The sequence below is a fragment of the Vicugna pacos genome, chromosome 14, assembly GCF_048564905.1.
Source record: "Vicugna pacos chromosome 14, VicPac4, whole genome shotgun sequence".
NCBI classification, from domain to species: domain Eukaryota; kingdom Metazoa; phylum Chordata; class Mammalia; order Artiodactyla; family Camelidae; genus Vicugna; species Vicugna pacos.
In genome coordinates, this window is record NC_133000.1 from 52,032,572 (window position 1) to 52,051,459 (window position 18,888).

Below are 18,888 nucleotides of genomic sequence, written 5' to 3' on the forward strand. Positions count from 1 at the left end.
TTATTACTGACTTAATAAACAATAAATGTTTCCTGAGCACATTTCATTGGCTGCTAGCCTCTGTACAAGTTACAGGCATTACAAAGTTAAATATATTCCTGCTTCCGGAAGTCTTCAGTCAGTGGGAGACATGACTATTTAAATCAATCAATACATGTGACATAATGGCAGATATAAGAGACAAGTGACCTGTGAAATCACAGAAGAATCACCTAGTATATCTAGAATGACTAGGTAAGATGTCACAGAGGAGGGAACATTTGATCTGGGTCTTGAAAAAAGTGATAGAACTTTCTTTGTAGAACTATTAATAACATAACACAAGCTGTAATTCATTACCTGATTTCCTGTTCTTTCAAACAACATATTGTGTTTGACCTGTGATGATAACTTGTGTGCATATTTTACTGATACCATTGAATTTGTGAAATATATAAAAGCTATATTCTTTCAATTAATCTATCCACTAAAGCCAATGTACTTGTTTAGTTAACATATAAAATTGTCCTGAATTTAACCAGAAATTACCCATATGTAGAGAAAAAAATTGATGTTAAGTGTTAGACTGCCAGCTTACCCACAAAAGAGCGATTTAATTGATCTTTCAAACTAATATTAATCTTCAATGGTAGGCTAAAAAATACCGGCAAAGCATGCCTATATCTTGATCTCTGGACTCTTTAATTACGTTACCTTATGAGGCAAAAGAGGCTTTGCAGATGGAGTTAAGGATTTTTGAGATGGGGAAATTTTCCTGGAATACTGGTGTGAGCCTAAAGTAATCATATTGGTCTTTATACAAGGGAAGTGGCTGAGTCAGAGTGAGGGAATGTTGCGGCACATAAAAGCAGAGAGAACAGTGTCATAACCAGAGCAAAGGAAAGGAGAAGCCCAGGTGAGAGTAACATGGGACCTCAAGTCGAGGAATTCCGATAGTTTTTGAAGCTAGAAAAGGCAAAGAAATAGATCTTAGAACTTCCAGAAGGAACTCAGGCCTGAGGATAAATTAATCTTAGCCCATGTAACCTATTTTTGTTTCTGACCTCCAGAGCTCTGTGATAAGAAATTTGTGTTGTTTTTAAGCCACCAAATGTATGGAATTTTTTATCGCATCAATAGGAACTTGAATACAGAGAATAAAATAATTTACTTTACTAAAATGTTATGTGTGATTTTACTCCAACTAGAAATTATATAGTTTGCCCTGACTAGAATTATACAGAAAGCAAAAATCTGGATCCTCCAGATATTTTAACAAAAAACAAAAAACACTATTATTCTGGAAATTTGACTAAGTTTTTAATTTTCCAGTGGCATTACATGTTAATTGCATGCACTTTCTTGAAAATACTTTAAAGAAAACCTTCGCAAGAATCTGAAATTCTAAGAGCTAGTCATCCTCATTATAGTTATATCTATCAAACTGCAAGGAGTTAAACAATTTTGTTTGTATTATTTTAGAATTTGGAGTCATTCTGATATAAAGGAAATACGTGTTCATCATAGAATCTATGCAAAAAATAAAAATCAATGGCATTAATAAGGTTTCACTTAAAAACAATCACTGCCTGTATTTTCTACCCTATATGAATATATATTTTGAATAATTCTATATATAATATTTTGGGCCTTGCAGTTATTACTAAATAATAATTCTTAATCATATTTCATTACATATTTAAAATGGAAATTTACCGAGAGGAGGGGAATAAAAGTTACCTCGATTCTTAGTCACCCAAAAATAAATGAATCTTTAATGGCAGATAGAAAACATGATATGAACAAAAGATTTTATTTGTGAAGTTAAAAGGCAGTACAATATAGTACACTCCTGAGAAGTGAGGATAGGCCAATCCAAGAGAGGAAAAATGGCGCAGCTCCTTTGTTTTTCCTGTTCTTATATCCTGGCTTAGGGGGAATTTTTGTGATTGATTGGTTTATTGATTGACAGCTTAATGTTCTTTGAGTGCTCAAGCTTAGGTACCTTGGGTTCAGGAACGCCCATGTCTTTTATGCATGTTTTTGCCTATGATGCACACAGAGAAACCTATTTGAGCGGTCTCAAACTGCAATGTTAATTACATTATAATGAGCATTGTGTCAAAGTAAGCAGGGTCCTTCTCTCCACTGTGCAGCTGCAGAGTTCGAATCTAGCCGGCTTCTTTGCTGGCTCTCACTTAGAGAAAGTAAGTTTTTGGAGCCCCTAATCCTGAGCACAGGCTTGCTGTTATTTTCTGAGTTGCTCCCTCCTGACTCCTCTCCCCTTGCCTAGTGTTCATTTCTACCAAACTGCCTAACAAAACTATTACCAAATGCATAGTAATCCACAAATTGCAAGTATGTTGTAATTTAATCAATTCACCATAGATGAACACTTAGACTTTATTTTTTTCTGTTAAAAAACACTGTGATAACATAACTGTACATAATAATACCTATGCTCAATGATAGCCATCTTGAAAATTTCTGAAGGTGGAATTACTGAATTGAATTGTATACAGAATTATAAATTAGGGGATGCACTTAGTAAATTTTTTTCTCAAGAAGCTTTAAAATTATTATGTCATTCTCAGGAATTCATTAGAATGTTTATTTAATCACAACCTTTGCAAAATTTAGCATAATATACTTTTTTCTTTACAAATTCAGAGGGAAAATGGCATCAAGTTGTTTTAATCTGTATTCATTGAATTAATTATATGGAACATTTTTAAATTGCTCTTTGTTCCTTTATAATTCCTTCCTTCTTATTTCAGAAAATAAATGCCTATATTTAGTTCTACTTATTTATACTCTATTTTTGTTGAATTAATTAATCCATATTTAAAAAAATAATTTGGATAGATGTCTAAATTATTTTGACAAATATGTTAAGCACTTTTTTCAGCATACTGCTGAGATTCTATAATCTTTTTTCTTGATTTTCCTCTCCATTCTTCTTTAATACCACACCAGTCTAAGAATTCCAATCTTACTATCAATTTTGTTATCTCTAATATAAATACTCTGAGGATCCCAATTTTAATTTTAAAATGTTAAATAATTTCTTAACTATCATCAACCATTTTTCAAATTATTCTTTCAGAATAAATATGCTAAAAGAAGGCATTAAACTCAGAAATACTGTTTAATATTTGCTGAGTAAAGAAAATGTTGAAACCAAAATTAATCCCTCTTTGAGGGCAAGCACCCCTCAGATAACAGGCATGACTGATTAGTTCAGGAACTGTGTGTTCTCAGCTTATTAAACTCATTTACTTAGTAGTTTCACTTATAACTTTAGAAACAATTTCCTGGTGACTATAATTAGCCACGTTTAGATCATATTTCATCTCCATCCCACTGTCAGATTTTTTAAGGCTGTGTTACCTGAGCATAAGAGGTCTTAATCATTAGTACTTCATCAAGGACACAGAATTTCAGATTATGGTCAATTTTCACTATCTAGTTTAGATAACAATAGTATTTTTGTATTTTGTATTTTTTATGTCCTTATGTCTAAGATGCCACCCAGTGTAAGGCATATGCTGCACACTATATACACTGTTCTGCAACTTTTTCACTCTGTAAGCTTGTGTGATTTATAAATGTTTATATCAATAATTCTATTATCTATTTCACACCTTTATGATTATACCTCAGAATGTTCATTGATTCAACATCTCAAGGATATTTTGAATGCCTTTAATATTTTGTCACTACAAACAACACTTCAGTGGATTTTCATGTTGTGACTCTGACATCATTTCTCTAGGTTCAGAACTAAGGGCCATGTTGCTCAAAGTATATGAAGAGCTTCAGTTTTACACAATATAGAAAAATTCCACCACAAATTGCTTTTCTCATTTACATTCACACCAGTGGTGTATATGAGTTTCCATTGTTCCAGTGTCATGCAAGGCTGATCCCATATGCACAAGGTCTTGGGAGAAATTTATCAATGTCATATAGCAACATGGATTTATTTTGAATTTAAAAAATATAAAACCATAGCTAGCAGGAGAATGGAAGGATTAGACCTTTATTCATTGTTCCCACGGGGAAGTGTCCCAGGTTAAGCCTAAGACAGTTTATGGGACACATGATGTGCGTTACAGACACTTTATTCCATTGCATTTAATCCACTGAATGTGTGACACAAAGGGTCACAAAGATTATGTGGGTGATAGAAAGTCTAAATTCAGTAAATGTTGTCTTGGAATATCAGTTTCAGATTACCTGAGTGCCTTGGGGTCAGTAGACTTTGAATAAAAGGCAAACATTGTAGTACACATGAGGAGAGAAAAATTTCAGTTGAAAGACTAAGAGTGATCACCATATACTTAATACAGAAGATAAAGGCATTGAAAATTTTTAAATAACATTTGTTTCTTTCTATTTCTAATACAGTTTATGCTTCCGGAGTGAAAATTTTGATTTCAGATTTCTTTGTAAAAATCCTTTTTAAAAACATTTTTCATATACACTGTTATGAAAGAACTTCATATAGGAATTATGTAATAGGGTAACTTCTTATATTCCCCAAATACTAGTTCAATATGTACTATATGCCGGTTACCATGCTATATACTAACTTTATAATTATAGATATAATTTTATTTTTCCCACAAGAAGTTTACAATCTAGTAAAGATGACAGTTGTGTGCGTGTGTGTGTTGAAAGGGAGAAGAGACAGAATAAAAATATTGAGGGATAAGGGGATAGTGAAGGCAAAAACAGAAGTGTTTGAGGGTTTGAATGAGGTAGGAATGCAGTTTTGGTGGATTATTGCATTGAGTTTTTTTTTAAGTGGACTGGAAAGGATGTTGGAGAGACAGCTTGGGATAGACTATGAAGAGTTTGTAGATCATTAAGAATTTGATGATTAATTTTAACATTAGTAGAAAACCATTAATGGGAAAACATTTTTAAAAATTTTGAAAGGAAGTAAGCAAACTTATTTATGTTTTTAGAAAAGTAATGATGACATGGTATTGAGAAATTATTGGTGAAAACTAAAGCTGTCACTTCATTCATTTGATTGATTATTTTCTGCTGTGTACCTACCATGTGCCAGATAATGATCTAAACATTTGAAAATTATCCATGAAACAAACAAACAAAAATCCCTGCCCTTATGGACCTTATCTTCTACTGGGGGAAATAAACAATAAACATAATGACTAATTTAATTATATGTTATGTTAAGAGATATGTAACATGAAACAAAGGAAAAGAGAAATGTAAAGGGGACCCAGGAGTGCTGGATAGATTAGGATAGTAGAGACATTGTTGAAACAGTGATGATGGAACAGAAACTTAAAAAGATAGGAGATACTAAGCCATGGGTATAGCTCTATACAGAGCTAATCACCTAGCAAAGACCCATAGCAGAAGTAGATATACTATGAGGCTAATAAAGCTTAGGTTTCAGGATCCCACATTTACGTAGGCCCCCACAAATCCCTATAGCTACTCTTTTACTTAAAATTCTGTATATTTTTTCTTTAAAATGTAGCCTACATTGTTTAAGCTTCAGAACTCACTTCTGAATTGACCCATGGATTTAAAGTTAAGTCTTTTGTGTTCTTGGAACAGAAAGTGAATATATTGCTTTATACTTTGCACAGTATCAGCTCTGTACTCTGGGAATTATCCAACAGTAAACATATTTCCTTGAATAATTGTAATTTTGATTATGTTTGTAATACACACAACCTTCTTGCTCAGATATAAAGACAGTATAACAGCTATTCTCTCTCCTGTGTAACAAATAGCTTGCCTTCCCCTTCAGCTGGGATTGCTGCTACATTTCCACTACTTCTGTCAGGTCAACTGGGAAATCATTTGTCTTTGTAGTGATCTGTGAAATCTTAGTAATAATCTCTATGTTCTCTGCCCTTATATTATTTTCTCTCCGCAAATAATTCATGGTCTATACATATTCTTCTATATTCATTAATGCTTCATATTTTATTCCTACAATTGTATATAATTAATTAATGTGGATTCTCTTTTGGATTGTTAGCACCACAGAATGACTATTGAAAAAAAGTGCCCAAGCACCTCTAATCGAGTAGAATTGGCAACTCACAGATTAAGTTTCTGTGAGGATAGATTCTATTGCCAGCACAGTGACACCCTGCTTTGGCAAAGCACACATTCCGTCAAGTTCCCCAACAACTGTTTTGTGATGGTACTCTCCTCACTTTGTAAGGGGTTATCTCTACTCCCATCTGTCAAGTTTGCATTCTACAACACTTTATTTTGGATAATCCCATGTGTTACTTTAAGGATTTATTTTGCCTATTCAGGTCCTAAACTAGCAGAGTCCTATTTTACTTTGATAAGTAGATTTTCATTACTCTCAAAACTAGGATAACCAGTCCCTATTTTTAGTTTTCAGGGTCTGCTGCTTGAAAATATTTGGTTGCAACAATGCAATTCTAGGAAATGGAAGCCATTTAAAACTATTTTAAGTCCTCTATATGCTTAACACATTCAGTTTAATGTTGACAGAATCATTCTGAATAGATCAAACAGTGGACTCTAGATTGATCTCCAAGAATGATTCCTGGAACAAAACTATTGAACTGGCCCAATCATAGAGCTGCTGCTTGTTTTATAAAGTGTTAGGTGCGAAAATAGGTTACATTTCAATTTCTTGATTCAAGAACACACTACAAGTGCTGGTATCCAAGAATCAGGAAACTTACGTTTGCTGTGGCTACAACTGCCTTCCAGTAGTCACAAATCTAATGTCTAGTCAGCAGAATGCTGATGCAGAAAACTCAGTGTCCAAAACTTCACTTTTCAGAACCAAACCAGGGTGACAGGAAGATAACTTCTTTGTTTCTACCCTCCAAATTTTGAACAATTGTATTTAATTACAGATCTATTAATGCATGAATTGCATGAATTAATTTTCATTTAAAATCATGATTGCAAAAAAGACCTGCAAATATCATGTTAGTTGTTTAGGCTCCGATTTAGAGAAGGCACACTAGAGTAAGACTGAAGTAGCAAATGCTGACCACCAGTATACCATTTCCACTTCAACATCAGTTAAATTAAAAAGACCAGTGGAAAGGGATAGACTGGGATTTCAAAATTGTAGAATAGATAAACAAGATTATCCTGTATAGCACAGGGAAATATATACAAGATCTTATGGTAGCTCACGGAGAAAAAACTGACAATGAATATATATCTGTTCATGTATAACTGAAAAATTGTGCTCTACACTGGAATTTGATACAACATTGTAAAATGATTATAAATCAATAAAAAATGTTAAAAAAAACAGTGAAATGTAAGGCAGGGAAGACGGTTAAAAAAAAGGAATTTCTGTTTTCTACATTTCAGAACATCAAGGTCAAAGAGTAAATCCAAATGTCTTCTGTAGCAGTGATAGTTGGGACTGAGGCAATAGTAATAGGAATATTCATATACATTGCTATATGCCACATAAATTTTATTTATAAACAGTAAAGTTTAACTGCAATGAAACGAGTCAAGCCAAGAGAAGTTTTCTTATTAGCAATTCTGGAGACAAAGAGACAGCGAAGTGATTCCTTACTATTCTGATGTAAAATGATATGGAAGCTGTACCATTCAGCATCTATTTCCACTTGTTTATATGCTGAAGACTTCATCAGATTAATTTATATTACCTGAGAATGCTTATGGCTATTATATTGGAATTAGTTTCAATCAGACACACTCATAGTTGTACTGAAAGGAAATGAAAATCCTTATATACAAACATGCAATATTCAGTTTTGTGCGCTTCAAAAAGCAATTATGGAGGAAGGGGAATTCAGAATTGGTGTCTGTTTACTAATTATGTGTATGAATATAGTAGTGATGTCAGCTTCTTGGGCTTAGCCCTTAGTCAGGGACCCCAGCACTACGTCATCTATTATTCAGCTTAATATTATGAGTGTCGTGTGAGTTAAAGATTCCTAATATGCTATTTCTCTGTAATGCAACAAAGCATTCGAGAACATGCCCTCTACTATTTGCAATAAGATTTTAAGAATTAAGCTCTCTTTATTAAATCTTTTTCGAATTAAAATAGAAATCATTGTTTTCCTAAGAGAGAAACCAGAATCTGCAATCCTCAGTGATGTTCATTGAATTAATTAATTAATTAATTTAAAATGTGTGTCATATATTTGTTTGAAGCTGTGGAATGCAAATAAAAGATTTACATCTCTGAGAAAATCCATAATTTTAAAAACATAAATTTTTGTTAATCCTCTAAGTTGTATTATATTCTATTAATGTTCTCTAGACCTAGTTTTTTGGAAACACGCTATGAGAAAGGCAACACTAGGCAGTTTATTTTATGGAAAAAACACTTATGGGACTCATGAACATCCTGCAGAATAAATCATGTGTTCCTTTCATTAAAACTTTTGAAATTGAATTTTATTGTCACACAGATGAGAGTTATTAGAATATTAAAATACCACCACCTAATTCAAATTCATACTTTGCCGCAGGCTCCTCCTATTAAATCTTTATTGGTTTCTAACTATTAAGAAATAGGGATAGAGTTGATAACTGACTTGAGGAAACAATATGTTCACACAAAATGAATAAAATATTAATAAATTTAAATTAAAAACAACATGAAAATTTAGATCTTAGAGCTATAGCTCTCAATTCCACTGAGAACAACAAATTAAGTCATTCTAGGAAATCAAATGTCCCATTATGTAAGAATACTTTAAAATATTTTTTCATAGCCAATAGAAGTCCTCCTCAAGGTCCAATAACATATTCATCTTCTAAATATTGCTTTGGAAAACTAGATAATGTGAAGTGTTGTTTAGGACTATTTTATCAAGTATTTTGTATGATACCAAACATTTACAGTGCCAAATATATACATATATACACACACACACACACACACATTTTTACTTCTATAGCTTTTTTTTCATTAAAAACATAACATTATAGTTTTATTTGTGCAAATTTTAGTATTTCAAAGGAAAGTGCAATACAAATGAAGAAATAACTTATTTCAAAATTAGTATTTTATTATTAATGAAACATTTTTATATAATTATCTCCTGTGGTGGATTAAGAATGGCTGCAAATTAGTTCACATGTCTGTCATCAAAATATGAACCTTGCACTTTGAAATCTGGGTGGTCATGGTACTTCTTTGACCAATGGAATATGGCAGAAGTGATGCTGTGACAATTTTCTATCCCAAGTCTTAGAACTGGCAGCTTTTATTTCCTGTCTGTTGTGACACCTACTAACTTGTCAGCCATATTAGTAATCCATACTGCAGTATATCTTCCAGGCCAAATGTTTCATTTATCTATATCAAATCACCATTGTACTTCCCTCAAACTGCATACACAGAATGCTACCTCACACTTACTTGTACTTATATTTTTTTTAACATTTCTTCTTTGTCAATGTAATTAGTATTACTAGAAATTGAATAGAAAGCATATTTTAATTTGTGAATACTTCCCAAGTACCATGAGTTTTATGTATTTTTTTATAGAAAATTTCAGTGTCACAGAAACATTTATATGTAGATATATTTATTGCTTCTTGCATTATTATTATTTTATTTATTTTGAAGCCCTGGATCTTCTCACATTTTTTGTAATATTATTATACAACAGTAGGAAATTAATGGGTTTGGAATCCTAAAGCACATATGAAAAGAGAGGAAAAACCAGTTAGCAAAGTGGTAGTAGATTAAAGCTCAAAATATTTAATCATAATGCAGATGATAAGCAAGGGAAAGACCAGAAAAAAAAATGTTGAAGATTTATGGAGTAATGTTAATCCATGACTTTCAGGGGGTATTATAATCACCTTCCTAATATGGCTCAGGCTATGCAGTTATGCAGATAACGGATAAAAAGCACACACAAAATGTCAAAGACAGTAGAGAAAATAAGTAGGTTAGAAGGAGAGGGTAAAAACAAGCTAACTTGAGATGTAGAGCCTGATGAATTCTCTGGAGTACAGGAGGGTAGTCTCTGATCATATTTGATGGGATGCTCTCTGGTAAGTCTAATGTAATCTTGTTAACATTAGTGTGCTCTTTGGGACTGAGAGAAGACTTGAATAATACTAACTCTGGTTATCCGGGATGAGCCAAGTTTTTGTTAATTCTGAAGCCAATTTTACTTTAGGATTCCTTTCTTAACAAGAACAATACTGAAATTTTGAATGCAAAATGAGATATAGATTAATCTCCTGGCAGTGAAATATACTTGTGAAGATACTTTCTTTATTAATCACTGTATCAAAGAGAATGAGGTGGGAGAACATGACCATTTACGTGATATTGAGAGAGTTCATGTGAAATTGATCATTATTCTGTATGTCTGTCAGATTGTCTTAGAACTTATTTCTTTATTAGAGAACATTATTTGTATATATTTTCTCCAAAGTCTTCTAAACTTTGTGTATATTCATCGTGACTGAATTTTTATGGTTAGTGTATTTTTTAGGTTTTACACTACTTTCAATTATAAAATACAGTACTCTGTCAATTAACACAAAGAATTTAAGACAGCAGAACGCATTCCTAAAAAATTAATGGGACTGACTGTGCAACTAGAGAAATTGGCTAGTCTGAGAACTAGAAGCAACAAATGATTTTTTTTCATTTTAATCAAATGGACAAAACTCCGAGTTCCCAAGAGAATTATAGCCATATCATAGTAGAAATTATGATTCCAGAGAAAGAATATTATGGAGGAAGTGTGTAGGGGATTTACATACATGAAAATAATCATATTTCTCTTTAAGAATGTAATGAAATTGTATTCCTTGCACACTATGCATGTTTTGTGTAGTAGTTAATTTTTTTGAGTCAAGCTACAAACTTAGTATCACTGTTTCCAGTGTATTAACAACATAAAATTCCTTAAGATGTGTTCTTATATTTATGTTTTAAATTCTAGCTATGGAGCTACCTGCTTCAAAGTTATTAAACAAATTTTAATAGTCATTGATTGTTTCCATTAAACTAATGGAATGATAGCACATATTTTATCTATTTTATTCTCATGCCTAATGTAATTAAATTAATATCATTGGTAGGTTATAGGAGAAGCATCAATTGATGATCAGAAAGTTTAATTCTTAAGATAACTGGAAATAGATGGGATCAAATATACAGTAAAATGATAGAAGAAAACAATACATATATGATATGGTTGAGCCTTTTTCCTTTCTTTGGTGGGGATTGGTAACCATCTAGAGTCTGTCTAATACCTGTGACCATATGCACAAATGTACTTTATGTATATACTTTTGGGCTGCCTATGTCTCAACCCAAGACAGAGAAGGAAATTTCACCAACAGTTCAACTCTGAATATTTTTCTGTAATTATTTTTTTATTGAAGTATAATCAGTTTACAATGTTGTGTCAATTTCTGATATACAGCATGTTTCAGTCATACATGTACATATATATATATATTCCTTTTTATATTCTTTTCATTATAGGTTACTATGAGAAATTGAATATAGTTCTCTGCGCTATATAGTATAAACTTTTTTGTTTATTTTATATATAGTTAGTATCTACAACTCTGCAGTTACTTACACGGATAAATGTAGTAAGTTCCCCACCTTTGCTTTTAATCTGTTGACTAGTAAATTTTTTCTACTTACTTACTTGAGAAACATCCTTTTTTCTAAGTATATTTTGAGCAGAAATATTCTCCAGTTATTATATTTAAAAATTTTTCTTATACTAAACTCCATTTTATCTCAAGATACTTCTTGAAATTTCCAGGGTGCGGATAGTAATCTTTTTTCCTCTGTTGAATTTCTGTGGAATAACTATATGAAAAATACATTTTTTTTGTTATGAGAAATAACAACAAAATTTAGGAATAAGATCCTGCACTGGGGAGAAATATACAGTATATGTTATTATAGCTTCTTAAAGAGTTTTTGAATCTATTTCCCTAAAATATTATGGAGTGATTAAATTATTTGCCTCAAAAAGGTGTAATACCCTCTATGCTTTATTTTTCCTGTAATTTAATTTCAAACCTAAAATCAAAATAAACACAGTCTTTTCCCAAATGGTAGTGTATCAGTTTTCTTTTTTTAAAATTGTATCAGTTGTTGTGAAACAAACTGGCAGCTTAGTTTTAGCTGAGTTTTGCTGCTTCATTAATTCTTACACTGGACTTCATATATGGAAGTGAATACCTGTGTACAAGTTCCAGCCTTGTGCCTCACTATAACTAAGTCTCTGGGTTATGCAGTCCTGTTTTACACAATGCCTGGATTTCCTGCTCGTTCTAACAATAAGTGTATTTTCTATTGTTTTAGCATTAGTATGCTTGTTGCTAGTGTTGGAAACTAATTATTATCGCCTCTTCAACTTCCCCTCCTTAAAATCTCACTCTTATGCAGGATTAATGACATTTTCTTTTTAAACCAACTAGTACCTCAAGGCTAACACCCTCCAATGTTTACTCTGTTTACCTGCTATCATATTTCCCAACAACTGACATGCCTCTGTGTAGTTTGTTTGATTCACAGATTATATACCCCTATTTATTCAGCCTCATGACATAATATTCTAAAAATCAAATGATATCCAAGAGTGGAAATAATCAAACTACTAAATATTCTAATGCTTTCTAAAAATCAAGTAATGGAAAACATCCATTTAACATATACATTATATTCCATATATATGAAAATAACTGGGATTTAATAATGAGATTTATTTACAAAATTGTATTGTGTTTCTTGAAGCATGAGTAGCTAATGAGATTTGTATAAGCTTTCTGTTAAGTAAGCACATTAAGAACAATTAGATGAACAGATTCCACTCAAAATGCCTTCTAATATAAACTGGGGATTTTTCTCTTTTTCATTCAATTGCTGCTCTTAACTTTCAGCCGAAGATGTTACCTTCTTTTAGCAATAATAATTTGACATGGCTTATGCAGACTATTTTAAATCTTTTTTGTTTTTTTAACATAACACAAAGTATTTTTCTGGAGAGAAAGTTTCTTGTTCATTGGATATATGATCTTATTTTTTCTCATTAACAAGGTGACTGTTCTACTTTCAGTATTTTTATCTGTAATAGTACTTGATCATAAAATTTATTTTAATTTATCCTATAAAATAAAGCATTTTTTCTTGTGATAAAATATGAGTTCTACCATCTTAACAGTTTTTTAAGTGCACAATTCAGAATCGTTAACTATAGGTACTATGTCGTGCCACAGATCTCTAGAATGTATCTATCTTATATAAGTGAAACTTTGTATCCCTACAACTTATTATCTATATTATATAATACCAACAAGACATAGGGCTCCACTCATTGTTCCTTTGTCATTAATCCTTAAAGAACAGTAAAACTCTGCTTCCTGAAAAAAGTTCAAGATGCTCTACATGGAATAACTCAAACCTAGAGTGATATTCACACACTGACTTTAAATAAAGACCAAGACAATTTGTATATGTGGCAATTTGTCTAGAGTCTGAGATTTTTGTGCTCTATACTATTCAGTTTTCTTCATAAATAAAGACAGAAGTCACAGGACTTCTGGATCATAAACAAAGTACTTCATGACTCACTGTGTACAGAAGCTTTATCATTATATCAGTTTCCCTGGGTCCCGAGTCCCTGGGCCAAGGCTGGGGTTGAGGAGTCCAGAATGGCCAAGGTCATGCTGTTGGTTTGCAACACAGTTGAGGAATCTCAAACTAAGGATTCCAATTCTTTTTTGAAGAGCTGCAAACAAACCTGCTTAACATTCATAACAGAGGAAGGCATTGTCTTTATTATACTGGATGGTAAATAATTCTTCCCTTTGCTCCAGTGGAAACGCTATTTATACATTTCATGGATATTTGTGGTACAAACATTCTTGTAAAAGATAGAAAGATAGTCTGGAACAAAATGGTGGTTAATGCCTTGCTTGCATAACATGAAGAAACCCAAGAGACCCAAGGAGAACTGTCTCCCGACTGTATGCCTATTTTCCATGCTTCTACTAACAGCACATATTATGTTGTACTGTGACTGTTTACGTGTCTATCTTCTTAATACCAAAGGTAGTGTATTATTTTATTGATTTTGAACCTTGAGCATCTAGAACAGAGGTTTTTTAAGTAATCAATTAATAAATTAAATTGGGGAGTAAAATTAAATTGTGGGGTAAGAATATAGTAATTTTAGAATTCTAGTGGTAGACTAGCCTGACTTCTTTTGCCTCAAGCCAGTTCTGTTCTGATAGAAAATACAAAAGAATTTAGCTTTGGTTACACTGAAAGTTGTGAACATGAGCAAACTTGGATTTAGAAACAGTAAAAGGTCATGTAGTCCTGAGAGCATTTAAGAGTTGTACATCCTGTGGCTTTTTTAGTTCTGAAGAAAGTGGTTTCTTGTGAAAGGAACTGGTAGCTAGTTGAGTGCACTGCACTCTAATGACAGGGAGAGATCATCAATTCATTTCCTGCGTCTCAAGAATCAGAAGGAGCCTACAAGTACTACAGATACCGCATTATCTCAGCTCAGGGAACAGAGCTCTTCAGTCTGAACTTAACCTATCTTTTCAGGCTTTTCTTCCACTACTCTCCTCTATCTAATCACCAAATTGAACTAAATGCATTACAAATGTAATATGCTACTTATATGACCTGACTCAGGATTCTCTCATCACTCAACAAACCAGCTCTTCTGTTTCCAACAGTCTAAATACTCCAAAAGGCTTTAGAAGGGGTAATTTTTCTTCATTATAACTTCTCTAGAATTGGTATATGAGCCTCTCTTATGGAATACATCATTCCTGTCTTGAATTATTAATATTTATCTGCTTGTCATATCCTTATATTATAATTATGTTGCATATAGTAGTAAAAAAATCCATGGTGAAAACTTCAGTAAAGCTATGTCCCACTCTGGTGTATATTTTTCTTCCTTCCACCTACAATAACAGTAGGTCTACTACAGGTTAATATAAAGAATCTTCAATCCCCATGAATCCTATATTTAAAAAAAATGAATATATAGAAAAACATACCAGATTGTGGAAAGCTAAAATGAAGAACACTATAAACATAAATACTATTAATTTAGCTAAATTATTCTATAACCTTCTGTGAATCCATTTAAAAGCAACCATTTTTTCTCTCAGCATTTTATCTAGGAAAAACAAATTCAGTAAATTTATAAAATAACCATCATTTAAGAAGTACCAAATATTTGTGTAAACAATGAAAGGCTATGGATTAACCCTTCCAGATATTTGACTATATTTTTAGAAGTACAATCATTTTAAATTCCTAGTGTTAGTAACTTATTCAGCAGACTAATTAATAGAAACCAGTATATGAATATATGCTACATATCATGTAATATGCAACTGTATATGAAATACTTGTAGATTATAAAGGTAGATTTCAGGTCAATTAATATTGTAGATTGTTGAGTTAATATTTGAAACTAATAAAAGATAATATTCAATTAAAATGGACTGGGCAAATAAAATTTGGGGATATCCAAAGCACACTGAAATATATTCAACCCAGTATTTGACAAAAAATCTAAAAAGTGAACAATATGAAGAGCCATTGACATTATAAGGAAAACATACAAACATACATAGTGCTATAAAACTGGTACAATTTCTGAAGAGACATTTAGAATTATCAAGAGGCAATAAACATACATGTCATGTTTTAATTTGCAACTCTACCTCCACAAATTTATTTTATAGATTGATCGGTACTTTTGGAAATTGCTGGAAATTTACAGATTTAAAATTTGCATGTGTATGAACAATTTAACTTTCATCATCAACAGAGAACTAGTTAACTGTATAAAATTAATACTTTTTTTTTAGCAATTTCTGAATGCTTAGGTGTTTTTCCAAGCTCTTTATTATTATTGCTATTTCATTTATTTTCACAACAACCATTCTTATACATTTTAGTAGTGTTCCAAATAAATTATAGTTTAGAAAACCAATACACTAAGAGAATAAATAGCTTGCCCAAGAACCGAGGTAAGAAGTAGTGAAACTGGTAAGAAAACCCCTGCAGTCAGAGGCCTGAATTCCTGCTCCCTTTGATTATATTTCACTACCCCTTGTGGTACACAAAAACAATATATAGTATTATCATTAAACATAATCAGGCAGATTTCTGATTTAATCATACATATACCCATACACAGAAACATACATACATATATAACCTGCCAATAGTATGTACGTATATATGAATATATATATAAAACACACTAACCTTTGTTTAAAGTGGTATGTGTATGTGTACTTTCTGTAGAAGGATACACAATCAATTACATAGTTTGTAACTCTGAAGAGGAAGCTGAGATGACTGAGCACAGAGGAGAATGACCAAGAAAAATATTATTGTAGCATACATTTTTTTAGTGTATTTATTTTTAACTAAGTGGTTATATTAAATTTTCCTGAAAATGCAAATACTATAAATATGAAATAAGAAAGCCAACTCAAAGAACACAATTTTAGTAAAACAGTCTCCATCTTGATGGTAATTATGTTTGATATTTTGGGCATAATGTGGGAGTTTAACTGATTATTTGTATTTAGGTTTTCTTTAAATGTTGCTTTGTTTAAGCTACATTTTGTTACATCATTACCAATAAAGGAAAATATGCTGAGTAATGAAACATATACTCATCAGGGTTATGCATATGTGCATCAATAGGAGAAGGTTGGTCCTCCTTAAGTATAGTAGAATCAATTTACTGGATGCCTATGATATCAGAAATGGAGAAAATACTTTAACTGCCTCATATAAGAGGTATCATGCAGTATTTGTTTTTCTGTGTCTGGCTTATTTCACAAAGTATAATGTCTCCCAAGGTCAAGCAAGGAATTGCAAAAGGCAATATTTCCTTCTTTTTTAAGGCCTAATAATAGTTCTTTGTACATGTATGACATATTTTCTTTATCTAAAATTTTTACTTTATATAAAGCAAACTCATAGCAGCAGATAGAAAAGTAACAGCAAGCAGCTAGAGGAGAAGGACATTGGGTGGTATTAGTCAAAGAGTGAAGTTTTAGTATTGAAAAAGTGCTAGAGATCTGCTGTACAGCACAGAGGCTATAGTTAATAGTACTGTATTACATACTTAAAAATTCACTAAGAAATATTCTTGTCAATAATAATAATAATGATGATAACAATTTAGCAATAAAGAGGGCAAGAAGAAACTTTTGGAGGTGATGGTTATGTTTATGGCATTGATTGTGGTGATGGTTTCCCAAAAGTATACTTATCTGTAAACTCATCAAGTTATATATATTAAATATGTACAGCTTCTGTATATTAGTCACACCTCAATAAATAGACTTTTTAAGTGGAAAAAACATAAAGGGTTTAATATGTAAATATGAATTTCAAGAAGACTTAGAAATCAGGACTTAGGTTTCAGGGCAGTTGTACATTCTGGACCTAAGCCAAACAGGAGAGGAGCCACCCAGCAGTGTCTTTCTGACTGTGATACTGTATATCAGGAAGAAGCATTCAGATCTGTGACTGAACAACTGCTATTATAGCCATATTCTTGGGAATCGACTACTACAGCCATGACATCCAAGGACCAACAAGAATATATTTTATCTAATGTCTTATGCCTCAACTCTAGGTTACCTCTTCTACATTCCCTGTCCTGGTGTGCTGGGAAGAAAGCCAAGATATATTGCTGTGAGTTAATAAGCATAAGAGTTATCCATGCTTTTAGTGACATTGGTTTCATGTTCACTAATCCAGTATAAATACCTAATTGAGCTTCCAACATTCACAAGATTCTTACTTTGGTTCCACATGGAAATGCTCATAACCTCTGCTGTGACTCCTCCCTTACAAGTTAGAGAGTGTGCAAAATATATCTGACCAAGGTTGGAATCAGGGCTGCATCAGTTAAGTTATGGCTTAAAGAGAATGCTAAAATTTATGAGTAAAATAGAATCACAAAAATAGCCCTGCCTTTTTTTTTTTTTTTAATTAGGGGCCTAAAACTCAAATGTGGATGACAAACAAGGCAAGTAGCATAATTAATTCAGCAGACAGTTCTCCATCTAAAGGAGGCTGGTACTCTTCTGTTTCAGCCAAATGTAGCCAGAAGAAATGCAGGTCCAGAGCTGCAAAATTGATTTTTGTTTATTACTTGCTTTCTTTTACTTTTTGAGATACTTGAACGTGAGTCTCACCAATCTCAAAAATGTTAGCAGCTATCCTATATTCTCACCTGTCTACTAGAACCCTTATAAAACTTCAGTGAACACATACATTACCTAAGAATTTTGTTAAAATGCAGACTCTAATTCAGTAGATCTGGAGTGGTACTTATGATTCTGTATTTCTAACAAGTTCCAACGTGATAGTAATGTTGCTGGTCCATGGATTACACTTTGAGTAGCAAGGTACTGATTCATCTAGAATTAATAAAGCTAAATATTAATCTTCTAGTTTTAAGATGTAAGCTGATAAATGACTAAAGAGATGTCTATTTGTTTAAAGATACACAGCAGAAAGGAGAATATTTCCCAGTAACTTGGCCACATACGTTTAATCTTATCAAATATCTGTTTATGAAACTCTGCAATTGTAACAATCTATTTAATTTCTGATATATCAGTATCATTTTATGGTAAAAATTCAAATTTAAATTTATATATGTATATTTGGGAAACACATTTATATTGTTCAACTCATGACCTAATAATAATAATAAATATTGATTTAAGTAAACCATAAAACCCTGAGTAATGTGTTAAATTGAAGTCTGTTTCAGAATCACTAATTACACAAGTAATTGTCGATGAGAGAGAGCTATTGTTTCTAGTGCTCAAATACTTTATTTCCCAAGAGAGTAATTTGTA